Raw genomic sequence first — 22,477 nt, 5'->3', positions numbered from 1 at the left:
AGATGAGGAATCTTAATCTGAGAAGTAGGTGTGGAGCGAGGACCCCTTCACCTGTACCGTCTATGATTCCAGAAATTGCCAGATGTCCCAGCTGATATGATGAGCTCAGCAGTCAGCCCCTGCCTGAGGTCCTCAGTCACTGCTCTGGCCACCAAAGGGCGGTCATCCCACAACCAGTCTCAGCACAGTGCTTCCAGGGGGGTGCACAGAGGACGGATCCTCCCTTCCCAGGGCAAGTGTTCCCTGGACTTGCATGTAGGGGGAGGGGAACTCAGGCATTTTCTGAACTAAGGGCAGAGTAAAACAAAGAAGAAGAAATTAGAAACTAGAAGTGTCTGGTAAACAAATGTTTTTCATTTCAGTATTTGTGTCAGATTTTGGAAGGTTGACAGAAAAATAATGTGTCTATGGTTTAAAAATTTCTTAAAAAACAGAAAATAGACATAAAGTTCTATATTTAAAGCTCATGTTGATGTAAATAATCCATAATCAATCCATAAATCTAAATTGGGGTGAGTTTATTATGAGCCAACTTTTGAGGACCATAGCCCAGGGCATTCCTTCTGTAAGGAAGGAAGGGCACCAAAGAAGTGGGGTGTACAGAGCAGTTATATACTGTCAAAGAGCATGTATCACATAGGATTCCAATGTCCCATTTACAATAGCCACAAGATCACCCTGTCAGATTGCCCTGCCAGAATAGCTATTGATGGACACAGCAGGGAGCAGGTCTGCTGTCTCAATGGGTGTGGCTGGTGTCGGGTCTGTTGTCTCAAGCTGGGTGATTATAGGATGAGTGCAGCAATCAAATCAGGGAGAAATTCTTATCCTTAAGGAAATGCCAATGTGGGGGAAGTTGTATCCTTATCTTAAGGGCATTTACTCTTCTCTTTGGGACGTGGCTAGGCTGACACACAATGCAGGCGACAGGCCCTTTTGGAAAAACAAACCAAGGCCGACTTAGTTTTACCCCAAATGGCTTCCTCATATGCTCCAATATATCCTATTGCTTGTCATTTATTTATCACTCACAACTTAAATTAGAACAGATGTTTATAGTATATAGCAACGATTCTTAATGGACAAGGTCTTTCTACAAACTTTTTTATACAATAACTTCCTCTTGATCATGTTTTGGCAGCACTATGTGAAATATTCTCATTTCTCATTGTGATGACCTGTGTGTAGACATACAATTAAATGTGAATGTAACATAATCCTTTAGTAAAGGATGGAAGACCCCTCAGGGTCAGGCCCTGGCCCAGGCACTCTGCTTATAACTCTGAACCAGACAGGTGTGGTCCACCCCTCCTGGAGCTCACATTCTAGAGCCAGAGACACATACAATTCAAGAACACAATGCATAATATAAGACAGTTTAAACTGTTTTAAGTAACATGAAGAAAAGAGATGGTTTAATAATGGTGGGAATGGAAGTATTTACCATAGGGAAGGTGTTCAGGGATGGCCCATGCACAGTGAAAGCCATGTGTAGACTGGGAAAGAGCTGACCAGGCAGAGAGGCCACTCAGTGGTGTCCCAGAGGTAGGAGGAGCTGGCCATGGCCAGGAAAATGAGGAGACCCGTGTGTCCAGTGTGATGATGAAGGGGAACATGGAGGGAAGTGAGGTCAGATTGACGGGCAGAGGTCTAGGCTAGGGGCCACCGGCTATGGTGAGAAGATCTGATTTTATTCTAATTGCAATGAAATCAATGAAGGGTTGGCACAGGGTAGTGAGACAATCTGCTTAACATTTTAATGGATCAGAGAGAGGAGGAGTGAGCCCCATGATCCAGTTATGAATCTGGTCCAAATCTGGACAAAGGAGAACAGATGCGCCATCTAGGGTGGCTATGAGGTGAGAAGAAGCATACCAACACAGGAGTCAAGCTGTGGGGAGGGAAGTTTCAAAACAGACATGTTTTAGGGGAAAGTCTGGTTTCCCTGGAGAAACATGTGAGACACCAAGTGGAGGCCTCCAAGGGCCGTATGGCTATAGCTCAAGGCTGAATTTTAGGAGAGACTTCTATTCTACAGCTCACCAAAGCAAAATATTTGTGGATTACTTTATTCTTGACAAAGGCAGAAAAGTATTTATGGCCCAGATTTTCCTTCCTGCCTTGCAGTTCTGTGGTGGGGCGCTGGCTTTAGAACAGGCATCAGGAGCCCTGGCTGGAGCTCTCTGAACATGTCTGGTGGCCCTGGGTTGGGTGGGAAGGTGGCTTGACAACACCCTGGCCCCAGCAGCATTTCCATCACTGTGGGTGTCTCCTTGTTCTCCTTCCCTGTCAGGGTCCCAGAACTTTCCTTCCTGGAAGGCACTCTGTGACACTGGAAATGCAGCCCATGATCAGGGAGGCTTTTTGCATGATTTCTGCCCAAACATCATACCCTTGTGTCAGACTTCTGAAGAAAACTGATGATCAGCAGAGAAACTAGAAATTGAATGTCACTGAAGAAAGATGGCTCCTCCTTGGAAAATTCAATATAGACCCATCTACAGCTTTGCACACCTGTGACTGCAGAATCCTCTTTCCAAAGACACATGGTAATGTTTCCTTAGGACGGGGGTGCACCCATCACTTTATTGTATTGAGGGTCTCCCAGCAGGATCCCACTCTTCTTTTCTGCTACAGTTATGATGTTCTTTCTGGAGGTGCAAGAAAATAAAAGGAACGCTTAGGAAATTATGCTCTAAGTATTTGCAGAAAAGCTATTATTGGCTAAAATTCACCTGCCAATTGATAAAGAAGGAATTTGGGGCTATGTTAAAAATGTAATCTCGGTAAGAGACATGAGATGAGAATGTTTAAATGACAAAGGGACATATAATTTTGCAAGATTCTTAAATTCTTGAGAATCTTGCATTTGTACACAAGCAGTTGACAGAGCAAACAAAAATCTTTTCTATCTGGTAATGAAGGCTAATCTCCTAAGGACTTTTTCTTCCAGTAATTGGTCACCTGCAACTTCATGACTACATTTCTGCACAGGTAACCAGGCTGACCTTCTTTAGAAAGAGTCTGTGGCTTTTTCACACCTCCCAGTTATTCTGAATCTGTGACTTCATAGAGCAGAGAGCTGTCAAATGAGGACACTACTCTTTGGATCTCAGCAGGCAGAGTCCTGCAGCACTTTAGGACACAGTGGGCTCAACATCACAGTATTTGCTATCCCCATACCTGCTTCTCTCTTCTTCCTAATTTGGCTCTGCAGGCCCCACCACCATCACCTTGCACACACACCAGCTTTGGATTTCCTGCCCACCCTGGAAGGACTGTGAGTTCTTACTGTGAAACTTCTTCCAATCTCAGTATCCTGGCACACTGCTACATTCCAGATTATGGGCCAAGAGAGGCTCACACCTCCATCTCTGCTCACTTTGCTCTGTCCTCTGGGGTGATACTGGTTGGCCTAAACTTGATGTGCAGAAGCTTGTGGCAGGCTGATTGCTGTCAGCAGTAACTCCAAAGTTACTCACAGAACCTAATAAAAATTATTCCTAGGCAAAGGCAGTAAATAACTGCAATTACTTGCTTCTCAAGGTCTAATTGGCCTAAGGAAATGAAGGAAGCTGAATGATGCATTGTGAACTGTAAGTGGCAGTCTACAGCACAGCTTTCACTGGTGGGGTGCAGTGGGGACAGTTCTGGCTTCTGTTACTCTGGTTGGTTGGGCCGTACCATTGCTCAACTTCAGTAATGAATTGTTGGATATTTTGCTTGTAGATTTAGCCAATGCATGATTTCTTGGAGAAATTAGGCAATCCAAATCTCTTACTCTTTTCCCTTATTGGGAACAAATCCTCTGATATCTTTGGTTTTAAGTCCAAACCCAGACCATCATTTATATGTTCCTTTATTACAGAAGCCAGAAACACGAGACATTTGCAGCCTAGCTGTTGTTGAGCTGAAGATTATAGAGTAAGTGATGTTGTCCAAGAGAAAAAGAGAAAAAGAAGTAGGACATGTAGCTGAGTGGACTGCTAAATGGATTGCAGTTATAACGAAGAAAGTTCCTCTGCTTTTTTATGTTAGATGGGTGAGGAGTACTCATCACTCCTCTAACTGAATCCCTCTCCCAGGAGGTCACTGTGTGGGGCACTAGGCTTCAACAGCTTGCCATTCTGCTTTATAGATCTAATTCTTGGCTGATAATTGATCCTCACATGTCACAAGGATGTTGGGAGGTTAACGTGACAGTATGCAGGAAAGGATTTCAGATCTTTGGAGACAGGCACTTTATAAACTCCTATCCCCAGGAAGAATCTTTGGACCTCTCATTGGCAGTTAACTCATTGGTTCCATTATGGTTGGAGGTCTATGTCTTTTAGGGTCTTAGATACCTTTCACAGGCCTTGCCTGGGGACTTATACCTTGTTTTTGCCCCCAAAAGTGTTAGTTGAATGTTTGGTAAACAAAAGCTATGATCCAAAGGGCTCCATCAACACCTGATGCTCAGTTTTTTTGTTTGTTTTATTGTGAGGAGGACCAGCCCTGAGCTAACATCCAATGCCAATCTTCCTCTTTTTTGCTAAGGAAGACTGGCCCTGGGCTAACCTCCGTGCCCATCTTCCTCTACCTTATATGGGACGCTGCCACAGCATGGCTTGCCAAGCAGTGCGTCGGTGTGCGCCCGGGATCCAAAGCAGAGAACCCCGGGCCACTGCAGCGGAGCGTGCACACTTGACGGCTTGCACCACCAGACCAGCCCCGAGGCTCAGTTTTATGCAATGAAGATTTGCTGGGACTGGTTATGAAACAACCTTCCCTTTCACTTCTCCTTGAGTTCAATTTAAGTCCAGCTTCCTTAAACTTATTTTATCTCCTCCCAAAATGTACTAAGATGTTTACACATTTAAAAAGTACTCAATGCTGCATTTGTTCATTAACAATTAGAAAATGTACTCCCATTGCTTTCAATATGTACTTAGATGTTTTTCTGTAGTTTCATTATCACATCACAAGAAAACCAGACAAAAATATATTGAATCAGAATCACAACAACAACAAAAAATATACCAAAGTTTGTTTTGATTTGCTTTCTAAATATGGCCTGATGAAATACAAATACCTTCTACTGACATGTGGGAGAGCTCAGGGGTCCAACAGTCTGAAAGAATATAAAGGAAATTTGCTGAGCTCAGTTCACATCAACATCATTTTGATGAGAATGCAGCAACTTAGGCTGTTCATGCAGTACAACCAGCAGGGAAAACATCACATATCAAGAATGAAGAAGTAGAGAAATGAAAGAAGCATTGAAAGGAATCAGCTTAGAGGAATAATGTATAGGCTTCAATGACAAAAATGAAAAAAGGCTTACGTTAGAAAATGTCATTGACTAAATATGACTATGAATGGAGAACTAAGAAGAACTTGAAGGAGTGACATCAGCATTATGGTGGAGTGAGTTGCTCCCTTTGTCTCTCCCCTCTAATTTACAACCAATTGGACATCTATTGACCGACAGAAGATTCCCTACATAGGCCAACAGGATGCATAAGAGATCCATGCATCTATACATCTGAAGCCATGGAAGGTGGAAATTATGACCAGAATCTTCAGGAACCACAACAGAACTGGAGACCCAGCCCCCAGTGGTGGCACCCCCAACACCAGCTCCACCAGCAATGGGGGCTGCATACAAGTCTCCAGGTCCTCAGGCCTCCAACAGCAACAGTGACACCCACGAATCCAGCACCTCTCGTAGTGGTGCAACTAGCACCCCCAGACAACACAGGAGTAGCAGAGCAGATAGTGCATGGGGCAGCAGCATCTGAGCAACAGTGACACTCATGAATCCAGCACCTCTGGTAGTGGTGCAACTAGCACTCCCAGACAACACAGGAGTAGCAGCACAGATAGTGCATGGGGCAGCAGCATCTGAGCCCATGGAAAGTCTGTTGAGAGCCAGCAGAGGAACATGAGTCCCAGGCAACCCCAGAAGCTGCAGAAGTGCTTGCAACCTGGTGACTCCAGTGGCAACACTTGAGACTGTAGCGACATCATGAGCAGCAAGGCACCAGCAACCTCAGAGGCACAAGGTGGCACAAGGAGGGCATTGACGCCCTCAGAGGCAGCAGAGGGTGGAAAGTGAAGACTCTCAAATACAACCAAAAGCAGCTTAGAAGCAAAGTAATCAAAGCCATACCCAAATAAGAAAAAGTAGTTACTGGGGCCAGCCCTATGGTGTAGTGGTTAAGTTTAGTGCATTCCATTTTGGTGGCCCAGTTTCATGGGTTCAGATGCTGGGTGCAGACCTACAGCACTCATCAGCCAAGCTGTGGTGGCAACCCACATATAAAGTGGAGGAGGGTTGGCACAGATGTTAGCTCACAGCTAATCTTCCTCAAGCAAAGAAAGAGGAGGACTGGCAACAGACATTAGCTCGGGGTGAATCTTCCTCAGGGAAAAAAAAATAAAAAGTAGTTACTACAACCAATGTGCCAGCAGAGGATCAATTTGTCAAATAGCATGAAGAACTACAGTAACACAGCAGAACAGAAAGAGAATAACAACTCTCCAGAAACAAAATTTGAAATCACAGAAGAGTACAATCTAACTAAGACTTTAAAAGAGCTGTCATAAGGAAACTCAATGAGTTACAAGAAAACTCAAAAAGACAGTTCAGTGGGCTCAGGAATAAAATTAATGAACAGAAGGAATACTTCACCAAAGAGATTGAAACTCTAAAAAACAAACCAAACAGAAATTCTGGATATGAAGGATGCAATGAAAGAGATGAAAAATAATATAGAAAGCATGAAAAGTAGGGCAGACCATATGGAGGAAAGAATAAGTGAGCTCAAAAGTAGAAACCTAAAAAAGATTCAAGTGGCGGCAGAGAGAGAACTAAGTTTTTTTAAAAAATGAAAAAATTTTTCAAGAAATATCTGACTCAATTGGGAAAAGTAAAATAAGGATTATAGGTATTCCAGAAGAAGACAGGGAGAAAGGAGCAGAGAGCTTATTCAAAGGAACAATAGCAGGGAACTTCCCAAACCTGTGGAAGGAACTGGACATACAATTACACAAAGCTAATAGAACTCTTGATTACATCAATGCAAAAAAACCTTCTTCAAGGCATATAATATTAAAACTGTCAAAAGTCAATGACAAAGAGAAAATGTTAAGGGCAGCAAGACAGAAGAAAATAACCTACAAAGGAACCCCCATCAGGCTTTCAGTAGATTTCTCAGCAGAAACCCTACAGGCTAGGAGAGAATAGAATGATGTATTCAAAATACTGAAAGACAAAAACTATCATCCAAGAATACTCTATCCAGTGAAATTATCCTTCAGATATGATGAAGAAATAAAAGCTTTTCTAGAAAAACAAAAGCTGAGAGAGTCCATCACCACTAGGCCTACCTTACAAGAAATGTTGAAAGGAGCCCTCCCACCTGAAACAAAAAGGCAAAGGTTTACATAGCTTTGTGCAAGGAGATAAGTAGAGAGATAGAATCAGAAAATTGCAGCTCTATATCAGAATAGATTAATAAAAACCTAATTATAACACAAAAGATAAAGGGAAAGAAAGCATCAAAAATAACTATAACCACTTCAATTTGAACATATACTCACAATAAAAAAAATAATTTGCAACAACAATAACATAAGGGGAAGAGGAAAAGGATGGAACCTGCATAGGCTAATGGAGATAAGATGCTATCAGAAAAAGGACTGTCTCATCTATGAGATCTTTTATACAAAACTCATGGTAATCACAAAACAAAAATTCAGAGCAGAGTCACAAATCATAAATGAAGAAAAAACTGTGAAAAACATCACAGAACCCACCAAACTGAAATGAAAGACAAGGAAAAAGAAACAATGGAAATATAGAGCATTTAGAAAATAAAAGATAAATGCAATATTAAGACCTCATATATCAATAATCACTCAAAATGTAAATGAATTGAATTCACCAATCAAAAGACACAGAGTGAATGGGTGGATTAAAAAGAAGACAATAATATACTGCCACCAGGCAACACACCTCAGCTCTAAAGACAAAGAGGCTCAGGGTGAAGGGATGGAAGAAGATACTCCAAAAGAAAGCAGGTGTAGCTATACTTACATCAGACAAAACAGACTTAAGACAAAAAAGATAAGAGACAAAGATGGACATTATATAATGATAAAAGAGACATTGCACCAAGAAGACATAACACTTATTAGTATATATGCGCCTAACTCAGGAGCATCAAAATATACAAAGCAACTATTAACAGACCTAAAGGGAGAAAATGACAGCAACACAATAATGGTCGGAGACCTTAACACCCCACTTAAATCAATGGATAGATCATCCAGACAGAAAGTTAACAATGAAACTGTGGCCTTAAATGAAACATTAGATCAGATGAACTTAGTAGATATAATTATAGAACATTCCATCCAAAAACAGCAGAATACACATTCTTCTCAAGTGCACATGGAACATTCTCAAAGATAGACCATATATATAGGGAAACAAAGCAAGCCTCAATAAATTTAAGATTTAAATTATATCAAGCAAGGAGGAAGTCAAGATGGTGGCATAGGCAGACTCTGAACTCACCTCCTCCCACAGACACAGCCAATTTACAACTACTCGCAGAAAAATTACCCCTGAGACAGAACTGAAAACCAAATAAGAGGAACTCCTACAACAACGGACAATCCTAATTGAGGTGGAAGAGGCAGAAACTCCCTTCTGGAGAGGAAAAACGCCACCTTCACAAGCGCAGCACCTCACAGCCACCCAGGAGCAGCCCACAGGTACACAGCCCTCCCTGGAGGCACGGGGCCCAGAGCAGGGGAGCGCCCCCACTGGGGGCATTGTGTGGACCCAGCACAATCGAGACAAGTGGCATAATATCTGAATTTGCCTGCCACTAAAACATTGGGGAGTACCCCCAGAAAAGCTGGTTCACAAAGAAACTAAAACTGGCTCTTAAAGGGCCCAGGTGCAAACTCACCCAGTTCAGAAAGCAACCTAAAATCACCAAAAAGAAAGGTGCACAGTGCTTTGGTGAAAAGAGACTCACCCGATAGGCCCTGAGTACATCTCGGTGAGGGGTGAGACCACTCGAGGGAGTGGGACATTTGCGGCAGCCACTGTTGTGGCCTGGTGTGGGCGTGCTGACACAGGCGCCATTGGAGTTCTCCCTGAGGCCTGCTAGCCTAGGGTCTGCCCCAGCCTCTAGAGCAGCGATTTAATCCAGCTCAGCCAGGGCAGGCAGCCCACCCTAGAGACTGGCCCCACACAACTACAAGCCCTCAGGCAACTTGTGGGCCTGCATAGATTGGTGACTGGATTCTCTGCTGCCTGGCAACTGAGCCGACTTCAGCGGGGCAGGGGGCAGGGCATGCACAAGGAGCAGGGGGAGAGTGTGGGGCCGTGGTGGAGTGTGTGGAGTTCCCGCCGTGGAGAGACTGAGTCCGCTTCAGGAGGTAGGGGCACGCACACAGGGGCGGACTGTGTTGACTGTGTGTGTGGACCTGTGGGTGGCAGGGCTTGTCAGCTGCAGAAGACTTGTGCTTATCAAGGACCCACATAGGGGGTTTGCCCCACCTTCCAAAGCCTGAAATAATAGGGTGCTCCTGTGCCTGAGGCCAGCCCCACCCAGCTGCAATCCTCAGAGAGCTGACAAGAGACCTAAAGGCTGGAGGCTTATACCAATTGTAAGGCCCTGAGCCTAACAACCTGCCACACTGGGGGCCTACTCACTTACAAGAAATACTGCAACACAAATGTGGTATTAGAAATTGCAGTGAACTGTACTGGGGCTCCCCAGACCTGATAAAGAGACTGAAGAGTCCACAACAACTACAAGCAGCTGAGCATTATAACAGCTGGCCAGGAGCATAACTCGGCCTCCCTGGGCACCTACAGGGAGACCAAACAAGCCACAACAGAAGGACACACATAGCCCACATAGGGGTCACCCCTGGAACATTGAGAACTGAGGGAAGCACACTGCAGGCCTCCTAAGCCATCACTTACATAAGGTCACCTATCCAAGAGCAGGAGACATAGCTGACCTACCTAATACGTAGACACAAGCACAGGGAAAGAGGAAAAATGAGGAGGCAAAGGAACACATTCAAAGTAAGGAACAGGACAAAACCCTAGAAAACGAACTAAGTGAAACATAAATGAGAAACCTACCTGACAGAGAGTTCAAACAAAGAGTGCTAAGGATGTTCACTGATCTGGGGAGAAGAATAGATGAACTCAGTGAGAATGTCAACAAAGAAAAAGAAGATATAAAAAAGAGCCAAACAGAAATGAAGAATACAACACTGGAAATGAAAAATTCACTAGAGGGACTCAAAAGCAGAGTAGAGGATACAGAAGAACGGATCTGCGAGCTGGATGAAAGACTAGAAGAAGTTACCCAAGTTGAACAGGTAAAAGAGAAAAGAATTAAAAAGAGTGAGGACAGTCTAAGGGACCTCTGGGACAACATCAAGCACAACAACATCCGTGTTATAGGTGTCCCGGGAGGAGAAGAGCGAGACAAAGGGGCAGAGAATCTATTTCAAGAAATAATAGATGAAAACTTCCCTAACCTAAGGAAGGAAACAGACATCCAGGTACAGGAAGCACAGAGAGCCCCAAACAAGATAAACCCAAAGAGGCCCACACCAAGATACATCATAATCAAAATGTCCAGAATTAAAGATAAAGAGAGAATCCTAAAAGCCACAAGAGAAAGTCAAGTTACATACAAAGGAAACCCCATAAGGCTATCAGCTGACTTCTCAGTAGAAACCTTACAGGCTAGAAGAGAGTGGCACGATATATTTAAAGTGCTAAAAGGAAAAAACTTACAGCCAAGAATACTCTACCCAGCAAGGTTATCATTCAAAATGGAAGGAGAGATCAAAAATTTCCCAGACAAGCAAAAATTAAAGGAGTTCTTCGACAAGAAACCAGTGCTACAAGAAATGTTAAAGGGACTGATTTGAGGGAAAAAGAGAAGACCACAAATAGGAAAAATTATCTATGTCCATGATAAGAACGTAATGGATACAAATGCACAAAAAAGAAGTTAGATATGATATCAAAAACATAAAAGGAGGGAGGAGGGGAGTTAAAGAGTAGAGCTTTCAGACAGAGGTCAAACTAAAGAGATGATCAATTCTGTATAGAAGAAGAAATGAACAGAGAAGAACTACTAAAACACTGAGGAAAAAAAGTTAAAAAATGGCAGTAAGTACATACTTATCAATAGCTACTTTAAATGTCAATGGACTAAATGCTCCAATTAAAAGGCATAGGGTGGGTGACTGGATAAAAATCAAGACCAATATATATGCTGCATACAAGAGACACACTTCAGACCTAAAGACACTCACAAACTGAAAGTGAAGGGATGGAAAAAGATACTCCACGCAAATGGCAATGAAAAGAAAGCTGGGGTAGCAGTACTCATATCAGACAAAATAGACTTTAAAACAAAAACTGTAAAAAGAGACAAAGAAGGGCATTACATAATGATCAAGGGAACAATCCAACAAGAGGATATAACACTTGTAAATAGCTATGCACCAAATGTAGGTGCACCTAAATATATAAAGCAATTATTAACAGACATAAAAACAGAAATAGACAGTAACACAATAATTAGGGGACTTTAACACTCCACTTACACCAATGGATAGATCATCCAAACAGAAGATAAATAAGGAAACATTGGCCTTAAATGATACACTAGAACAGATGGACCTAGTAGATATATACAGAGCATTCCATCCAAAAACCGAAGAATACACGTTATTTTCAAATGCACATGGAACATTCTCCAGGATTGATCACATATTAGGCCACAAAACAAGTCTCCATAAATTTAAGAAGACTGAAATAATACCAAGTATCTTTTCTGACCACAATGGTATGAAACTACAAATCAACTGTAGGAAGAAAATCAGAAAAGCCACAAATATGTGGATATTAAACAAAATGCTACTGAACAATGACTGGGTCAATGAAGGAATCAAAGGAGAAATCAAAAAATACCTGGAGACAAATGAGAATGAAATTACGACATGCCAGAATTTATGGGATACAGAAAAAGTGGTTCTAAGAGGGAACTTTATAGCAATACAGGCCTATCACAACAAACAAGAAAAACCTCAAATAAACAATCTAACAATGCACCTGAAGGAAATGGAAAAAGAAGAACAAACAAAGCCCAAAATCAGTAGAAGAAGGGAAATCATAAAAATCAGAGCAGAAATAAATGAAATAGAGACCAAAAAATCAATAGAAAAAATTAATAAAACCAAGAGCTGGTTCTTTGAAAAGATCAACAATATTGACAAACCTTTAGCTAGACTCACCAAGAAACAAAGAGAGAAAGTACAAATAAGCAAAATCAGAAATGAAAGAGGAGAAATTACAACAGATACCTCAGAAATACAAAAGATTATAAGAGAATACTATGAAAGCTATATGCCAACCAATTCGACAATCTGGAAGAAATGGATAAATTCTTAGAATCATACAACCTTCCAAAACTGGATCAAGAAGAAGTAGAGAATTTGAATAGACCAATCACCAGTAAGGAGATCAAAACAGTAATCACAAACCTCCCCAAAAATAAAAGTCCAGGACCAGACGGCTTCCCTGGTGAATTCTACCAAACATTCAAAGAAGACTTAATACCTATCCTTCTCAAACTCTTTCAAAAAATTGAGGAGGGGGGGAAGGTCCCTAACTCATTCTACGAAGCTGACATTACCCTGATACCAAAACCAGACAAGGACAGCACAAAAAAAGAAAACTACAGGCCAATATCACTGATGAACATCGATGCAAAAATCCTCAACAAAATACTAGCAAATCACATACAACAATACGTTAAAATGATTATACACCATGATCAAGTGGGATTTATTCCAGGTATGCAGGGATGGTTTAACATTCGCAAATCAATCAACGTGATACACCACATTAATAAAATGAAGAATAAAAATCACATCATCATCTCAATAGATGCAGAGAAAGCATTTGACAAGATACAGCATCCATTTATGATAAAAACTCTGAATAAAATGGGTATAGAAGGAAAATACCTCAACATAATAAAGACCATATATGACAAACCCACAGCTAATATCATCCTCAATGGTGACAAACTGAAAGTTATCCCTCTAAGAACAGGAACCAGACAAGGATGCCCACTGTCACCACTCCTATTTGACATAGTACTGGAAGTCCTAGCCAGAGCAATCAGGCAAGAGAAAGAAATAAAAGGGATTCAAATTGGAAAGGAAGAAGTGAAACTGTCACTATTTGCAGATGACATGATTTTATATATAGAAAACCCCAAAGAATCCACCAGAAAACTTTTAGAAGTAATAAACGAATATGGTAAAGTTGCAGGATACAAAATCAACATACAAAAATCAGTTGCATTTCTATACACTAACAGCGAAGTAGCAGAAAGAGAAATTAAGAATACCATCCCATTTACAATTGCAACAAAAAGAATAAAATACCTAGGAATAAACTTAACCAAAGAGGTGAAAGATCTGTACACCTAAAACTATAAAACATTGCTGAAAGAAATTGAAGACAACACAAAGAAATGGAAAGATATTCCGTGCTCTTGGATTGGAAGAATTAACATAGTTAAGATGTCCATACTTCCTAAAGCCATCTATAGACTCAATGCAATCCCTATCAAAGTTCCAACAACATTTTTCACAGAAATAGAGCAAAGAATACTAAAATTTATATGGAACAACCAAAGACCCCGAATAGCTAAAGGAATCCTGAGAAAAAAGAACAAAGCTGGAGGTATTACACTCCCTGATTTCAAAGTATACTACAAAGCTATAGTAACCAAAACAGCATGGTACTGGCACAAAAACAGACACACAGATCAATGGAATAGAATCGAAAGCCCAGAAATAAACCCACACATCTATGGTCAGCTAATCTTTGACAAAGGAGCCAAGAACATACAATGGGGAAAAGAAAGTCTCTTCCACAAATGGTGTTGGGAAAACTGGATAGCCACACGCAAAAAAATGAAAGTAGACCCTTACCTTACACCATACACAAAAATTAACTCCAAATGGATCAAAGACTTGAATGTAAGACCTGAAACTGTGAAACTTCTAGAAGAAAACATAGGCAGTATGCTCTTCGACATCGGTCTTAGCAACATCTTTTCAAACACCACACTGACTGGGCAAGAGAAACAATAGAAAAAATAAACAAATGGGACTACATCAAACTAAAAAGCTTCTGCACAGCAAAGGAAACCATCAACAAAACGAAAAGACAACCTAACAATTGGGAGTAGATATTTGCAAACCATACTTCTGATAAGGGCTTAATCTCCAAAATATATAAAGAACTCATGCATCTCAACAACAAAAAAACTACCAACCCAATTAAAAAATGGGCAAAAGACCTGAACAGACATTTCTCCAAAGAAGATATACAGATGGCCAACAGACACATGAAAAGATGTTCAAAATCACTAACTATCAGGGAAATGCAAATCAAAACTACAATGAGATATCACCTGATGCCCGTCAGAATGGCTATAATTAACAAGACAGGAAACAACATGTGTTGGAGAGGATGTGGAGAGAAGGGAACTCTCCTACACTGCTGGTGGGAGTGCAAACTGGTGCAGCCACTATGGAAAACAGTATGGAGATTCCTCAAAAAATCAAGGATAGAACTACCATATGATCCAGCTATTCCACTGTTGGGTATTTATCCAAAGAACTTGAAAACACCAATTTGTAAAGGTACATGCACCCTTGTGTTCATTGCAGCGTTATTCACAATAGCCAAGACTTGGAAGCAACCTAAGTGCCCATCAAGGGACGAATGGATAAAGAAGCTCTGGTATATATACACAATGGAATACTACTCAGCTATAAGAAACGATGAAATCCAGCCATTTGTGACAACATGGATGGACATTGAGGGTATTATGCAAAATGAAATAAGTCAGAGGGAAAAGGTCAAATACCCATATGATTTCCTTCATTAAGTAGTAGATAATAACAACAATAAACAAACACATAGGAACAGAGATTGGATTGGTGGTTACCAGAGGGGAAGGGGGGAGGGAGGAAGGTGAAAGGGATAATTCGGTACATGTGTGTGGTGATGGGTTGTAATTAGTATTTTGGTGGTGAACATGATGTAATCTATGCAGAAATAGAAGTACAATGATGTACACCTGAAATTTTTACAATGTCATAAACCAATGTTACTGCAATAAACATAAAATTAAAAAAAAAATCTCACTGTGAAGATCAAAGAAAAATTCCCTCCTTCTTCTAGCAGGAGGAGCGGAAAGGCACCACTGAAATATGCCCAGAGAAGTCTGTTCTTCTAACAAAGCCTGCCCTGAAGGGAAATTGCTTTACCAGAGTCAAACTAATGGGAGTTTACCAGAGACTAACCAATCTGGGGGAGAGAAATTCCACTCCAGCCCCACCTACCTTCCTGTCTCACTTGAAGTGAGGGAGGGCAGCAGGAGTGACTGAGAAACATTTGCGAAGGTCACAGCCCAGGGGAACAGGTCATGAAAAAAACCTGAGACATAATCATAGGAGGATGCAATGGGTGTCCTACCCTCTCTCCTTCAACCACATCACTAGGGCTTCTGCATAACAACAAGGGATTGAAATTAAAGGAACTATATGTCTCAGACCTTATGTAGGAAGCACTCTCTGTGGAAACACAAAGAAATCAGAAGAAACAAAAACAAAAACCTGAAAGGAACCTATCCTCTGACATCTACAGCAACAGCAAACAGTAAAGATAGCCTAACTCCTTGCCAGAGAAATGTAAATCTCACAGATAAGGACTACTTAGCTCAGTTCCTTTATCCATACACCCTGCCCAGCTTTCAATAAAATATGATAAGGCATTCTAAAAGGCAAAAAATGCAGTATGAAGAGACAGAGCAAGCATCAGAAGCAGATTCAGATTTTGTAAAGATTTTTGGAATTATCAGAATGAGAATTTAAAACCACTATGACGAATATGCTATGGGCTGTATGGATCAAGAGAACAGCACAGAAGAGCAGAGGGCAATGGAGGCAAAGAGATGGAAATTCCTCAAAATTATCAAAAAGAAATGCTAGACACCAAAACACTACAACAAAAATGAAAATGTCTTTGATGGGCTCATCTGAAGACAGGGCACAGCCAAAGAAAGAATCAGTGAGCATGAAGACAAGCGAATAGAAATTTCTCAAACTGAAAAGCAAATAGAAAAAAGACTGAAAAAACAAAACAGAATATGTAAGACCTGTGTGACATTTACAAAGGTTTAACATACGTGAAATTGGAATACCATAAGAAGAAAGAGCGAAGGGAACAGACAAAATATTTGAAGAAAAAAATGGCTGAGATTTTTGAAATTTAATGAAAGACTCCCAACCACAGATCCATAAAGCTCAGAAAACCAGAAGCAAGATTAATATAAAATGCTCTAGATTTAGGTATATCATATTCAAACTGCAGAAAATGAAAGAAACAGACAAAATCTTGAAAAAATATACAGGGATAAAAACGCCATACCTATAGAGGAACAAGGATAGGAATTACATTGGACTTCTCTTTAGAAACCATGCAAGCAAGAAGAAACTGCAATAAAACATTTAACGTGTTGAAAGAAAAATCCACCAACCTCTAATTCTAAATCCTGTGAAATTATCCTTCAGGTGTGAAGGAGAAATAAAGACTTTCGCAGACAAACAAAAATGAAGGCATTTGTCACCTTACACAAGTTTTGCAAGAATTGTTGAAAGAATATCTTTATATGAAGGAAAAGGATATACAGACTCAGATCTATATAAAGGAAGAAAGAGCATTAGAGAAGGAATAAACAAAAAGAAAATTAAAACTCTCAATTGATCTAACATATAATAGTTTGTTCAAATTAATAACAGCACCATTGTATTTGGTGAATATAGCTTACAGAGAAGTGAAATTAATGATAGCAATGTTATAAGAGATGAGAAGGAGGAATTTGCAAGGCTCTGTTATTAAGGTATTTGTACTATCCATGAAGTGTTCTTTGAAAGTAGATTGGTTAGTTGTAATTGTAGGAAACAACTAAAAAATTTTTTAAAGATTGTAATTTACAAGCTCAGAGAGGAGACAAAATGGAACCATATAAAATGCTCAACGAATACCAGAGAAGGCAGAAAAAGAAATGAAGGACAAAGGCAACTCAAACAAAATAGTAACAAATATGGTAGATATTAATCCAAAGTGATCAATAATCAAGTTACACATCAGTGGTCTAAATACACAAATTCAAAGACAGAGACTACCAAAGTGGATCAAAACACAAGACTCAACTATTTCTTGTCTACAAGAAACCATTTTTATTTTTTATATCTTAATTTTTTATTGAGCTATAATTGACATAACATTGCATAAGTTTAAGATGTGCATACATTTATACATTGCAATAAGATGACTACCATAGTGTTAGCTAACATCTTAATCACAACACACAATTATCATTTCTTTTTTGTTGAGAACAATTAAGATCTAGTCTTTTAGCCACTTTGAAGTGTATAATACAGCATTTTAACTATAATCACTATGTTGTACATTAGATATCCAGACTTATTTTTCTGCCAGTTGCATGTTTGTACCCTTAATCAAAATCTCCCCAATTCTGCCAGCCGTCAGCATCTGGTAACCACCATTCTACTCTATTATCACAAGAGAAGTTTTTTCAGATTCCACATATAAGTATATTGTACAGTATTTGTCTTTCTACATCAGACTTATCTCACTTAGCATAACACCCTTGAGGTCCATCCATTTTGTCACAAATGGCAGGACTTCCTTTTTTCTCATAGCTAAATAATATTAAATTGTATATATATGTCACATCCTCTTTACACATTCATCTGTTGACAGACACTAAGGTTGTTTCCCTATCTTGGTTATTGTGAAAAATGCTGCAATAAACATGGAAGTGCAGATATCTCTATGGGATCCTGATCACAGTATGGTTTAGACATACTCAGGTGTCAGATTGCTGGATCATATTGTAGTTCAATTTTTAACTTTTTGAGGAACTGCCATACTGTTTTCCATTATGGCTATACCAATTTACATTCACACCAACAGTGTATAAGGGTTCCCTTTTTTCCACCTCTTTGCTGACATTTGTTCTCTTGTCTTTTTTCGGGGGGGGGGGTTAGCCCTGAGCTAACACCTGTCACGAATCCTCCTCTTTTTGCTGAGGAAGATTGGCCCTGGGCTAACATCTGTGCCCATCTTCCTCTACTTTATATGGGATACTGCCACAGCATGGCTTAACAAGCAGTGCGTCGGTGTGCACCTAGGATCCAAACCTGCGAACCCCGGGCCGCCAGAGTGCGCACACTTAACCACTATGCCACCGGGCCAGCCCCTCTCTTGTCTTTTTGAGAAAAGTCATCCTAACAGGTGTGAGGTGATATCTCATTGTGGTTTTGATTTGCATCTCCCTACTGATTAGTGATGTGGAGCATCGTTTCAGATACCTATTGGCCATTTAAATGTCTTCTTTGGAAAAATGTCTATTCAGGGCTTCTGCCCATTTTTTAATTGGATCATTTGCTTTTTTTGGCTATTGAATTGTAATCATTCTTTATATATTTTGGATATTAGCTCCTTATCAGATTTATGGTTTGCAAATATTTTTTCCATTCTGTAGGTAGCCTTTTCAATTTACTGATTGTTTCCTTTGCTGTGCAGAAGCTCTTTAGTTTAATATAGTCCCACTTGATTCCTGTGCTTTGGTGCCTTAGCCAAGAAATTATTGCCTAGACCAATGTTAAAGATTGTTTGCCTTATGTTTTCTTCTAGGACTTTTACAATTTCAGGTCTTACATCTAAATCTTTGATCCATTTCAAGTTAACTTTTGTGAGATTGTAAGAAGGGGAATATTCTGCATGTGGGTATGCTGTTTTCCCAGCACCGTTTATTGAAGACACTGTCCTTTCGGCTCACACTCAGGGAGTCCTGGTCCCCTGCTGGAAGAGGCTGGTATGACAAGATGGAGCAAGAGCAAGGAGAGGAAGTCTCACACACACACTCCTGTGCTCAGCATGTTCTATGCCCTCCCTGCTAGGGTGGAGTGAGCAGGTACACAGTCAAGCAATCATGGTGGTCAGTTGCCTGAAATTGCCTTAATAGAAATCTGCTGGGGCAGATAGGAGCCTGTGAGGAACCGTCGGATGGACCTGCTCCACCTAAGACAGGATGTGTGCACGTTAACCTCAGCTTCTCACCTGATGCTGCTGTGACCCTTCCGAGTCACATTTCTGCTCCTGGGCATCCTCCTACATGGCTTCTTCCCAGCTTCCACCAGACAGGAAGATTTACCTGTCACAATATCTCCTATGATCTTTGGGGGTGCTTTGGTAAAATGCCTAGAGGATGTCAGCTCAGCAGGCCTGGGCGTTGTGCCTCTTCTCCGTGGAGGCCACAAGAGGGACTAGGCCCCATCCCTTAGGCACAGAAACACCATTCAGAGGAGGGACACATTCACGCTTTTTCCCATCCTGGCTTTTCTGCATCCTGCTGCCAGTAGACACTCTGTGCTAAGCAGTGGGGTCCTAACGGAGGAAGAAAGGCTTGTCTCCAGCTTCTCCTGGTTTGATGGGAAGTTAAGTCATCCTGGATTTCCTTCAGAATCAGGGCAGGGACATCCCACAGTCCCCCATAACACATCATAAGGAAGCTACAGCACTTCCTGCACTTCCTCTAGCTCTTGGCTCCTCTGTGGTAGGTCAGAAGGTGGGAATTCAGAGGTGCCACCTTCTGAGACATGTGAGGTGTCCCTAACAGAGGTCCATCCCATCCATTCAGGGCCCTCTTTGTCTTTCTGCCTCCCAGTCCTCTCCTCCTACCCCCAAACATCCTGGTCTCTGAACACAAGGATGCCATACCTGCCCTCTTTCTGTGTCCCTCGCCCCATCCTCTTCCTCATGCTCCCTTGAGCTTTCTTTGGGATCTCTCCCATTGCCTCAGTGTTCCAAGAGCACATTCAACCATCTTTTTATGCCCAACTGGGCTCTCAGTTGGCCACCGACTCCTTAGGCCCTAATAGAAACTTGTCATGGTGACTTCCAGAATCTATCTCTTCCTCTGGCTTTCCAGCTTTGGTTCTCCATACCCCTCTGGGTCTTTGCCCACACTCTCTTACATCTAAGAGAAATCTTTCTTCTCCTGATACACAAAGTCTTACCTCATTAACACTTCCTTTTCTATTTACCACCAGCAAAGTGTCTGTGCATTTTCCAAGGCCAACCACTCAACTTGGCCCTCATTCCCATTCCCTCACCCCTACACCCACATTGCTCCAGCAGTTCTGCTGTGCCCTCCTACATTATCGTTTATTCCTCTCGACTGGATCTTTTCCACTGACATTCAACACGCCATGTCTCTCCTTCTTTAAAAAAAAACTCTGGATCCCACTTCCCCCTCCAGCTATTTCCTCATTTTTCTGCACCTCTGTAGACCAAAACTCCTTGAAGTAATTGATTATACTTGCTCTCACCAATTGTTCTCCTTCCATTCTCTCTTGAATCCACTCCAGTCCTTCACCTTCACCTTCACCAATCCACTCCATGGCTTCACCTCTATCGTCCACCTGAGTTTGTTCTTCTGAAGGCCATGAGTGATCTCTGCATTGCTAAATCTAATAGTCAACTCTGAGTTTTCATCTTATTTGATCAATTCACAACTTTTCACGCAGCTGCTCACTTTCTCTTTTCAATACTTTCCTCTCTTGGCTTCCAGTACATCACACTCTTCTGGTTTTCCTCCTACCTTATTGGCAACTACTTCTCAGTCTCCTCTACTTACTGGTTCCTCCTTTTCTTCCCAAGTTCTTAACACTGCAGAGTCCCAGAGCCCTGTCCTTAGATCTCTCCTTTATTTACAATTATTCCCTTGATGATCTTACCAGTCTCATGATTTTATGTCTATCTATCTACCTACCTATCTATCTATCTATCTATCTTTCTATCTATCTACCTACCTATCTATCTATCATCTACAGCAACACCTGCCCTCAGCACTATCAGGCTTCTGTGTTGACAATAGAATGTTGGAGGTATAGTATCAGGAAGAAGCAGGGAGATAAGTTATGATACTATTGCAGCAATCAGAGCAGCAGAGGAGATGAGAAGTGGTCATATTCTGGATTCATTTTGAAAGTAGAGACAACAGGATTTACTGATGGGTTGGAAGTGGACTGTTATAAGCAAAAGTCAAGGATGACACCAATTTTTTGGCCTGAACAACTGGCAAGAGAGAGGTGTCATTAACTGATATGAGAAATACTGGGATTGGACCAGGTTTGGTATGTGTGATTTGGGGAGGGGTGTACAGGGAATCAGGAGTTCACTTTTGAGATGAATATTGGACATCCAAGTGTATATTTTGATTAGACAATTTGGGGATGTGAGACGGCCTACCCCATGAGATCATGATCTCCATAGAGGCAAGGCCTGGGTCTTAGTGACTGCTGTGTCTGGCATAGCTCCTGGAACACAGTAAGTACTCGAATATTTGAATCATTGAATGCAAAACTCAGCTCAAAGTCATTTTTTTGTGTGTGTGAGGAAGATCAGCCCTGTGCTAACACCTGCCAATCCTCCTCTTTTTTTTTTTTTTTTTTTTGCTGAGGAAGTCTGGCCCTGGGCTAACATCCATGCCCATCTTCCTCCACTTTATATGGGACGCCGCCACAGCATGGCTTGCCAAGAGGTGCATCAGTGTGCACCTGGGATCCGAACCAACAAAACCCGGGCCGCCACAGCGGAGCATGCACACCCAACCACTTGTGCCACTGGGCCGGCCCTTCAAAGTCATTTTTATTGTGACCTTTCTGGAGACATTCTCATCAACTGATTGTCATTGAGGGAGGCATTTATTCCACGCAGCTGAAAGGCAATGGGAATCGAACAGGCAGCAGGGCTGCAGCAGGCTCCCAGATGGGTTACCCCTTAAAGATCTAATCAATAACAACAGGGCACAGAGAGGGGAGATTCCCTCCCTTGCTTCTAACATCTGTCACATTCTCTGTGTGCTTTGGATAAACACAAAACATCTCCTCGAACACAGGAGTCAAGATGGCGGCGTAGGCAGACTCTGAACTCACCTCCTCCCGTGGACACAGCCAATTTACAACTACTCGTGGAAAAATTACCCCTGAGACAGAACTGAAAACTGGATAAGAGGAACTCCTGCAACAACGGACAGTCCTAGCTGGGGTGGAAGAGGCAGAGACTCCCTTCCGGAGAGGAAAAACGCCGCCTTCACAAGCCGCCAGCATGACGGCTGGCCTCTGGGAGCAGCTCACAGGTACGCAGCCTCCCTGGAGGCACGGGGCCCTGAGCCAGGGAGCGCCCCTGCTGTGGGCATTTTGTGGACCCAGCACAATCGACACCAGCGGCATAATATCTGACCTTGCCTGCTAC

The 22,477-nt window shown here is 41.6% G+C and overlaps 1 long non-coding RNA gene across 1 annotated transcript in view; it reads right to left on the bottom strand.

Annotated features, from left to right (window-relative positions):
* Positions 1-468: 468 nt before the first annotated feature.
* The window catches only part of LOC147913280 (uncharacterized), a 41,571-nt gene continuing 19,562 nt past the window's right edge, over positions 469-22,477 (bottom strand). The window contains exon 3 of the long non-coding RNA XR_015549007.1: positions 469-2,651. This is a non-coding gene — a long non-coding RNA (uncharacterized LOC147913280). The remainder of the gene's footprint in view (positions 2,652-22,477) is intronic.

This window comes from Ceratotherium simum, chromosome 29 (assembly GCF_057802395.1).
Source record: "Ceratotherium simum simum isolate JZ-2026a chromosome 29, ASM5780239v1, whole genome shotgun sequence".
NCBI classification, from domain to species: Eukaryota; Metazoa; Chordata; class Mammalia; order Perissodactyla; family Rhinocerotidae; genus Ceratotherium; species Ceratotherium simum.
This window is presented reverse-complemented; position numbering and strand designations above follow the sequence as displayed.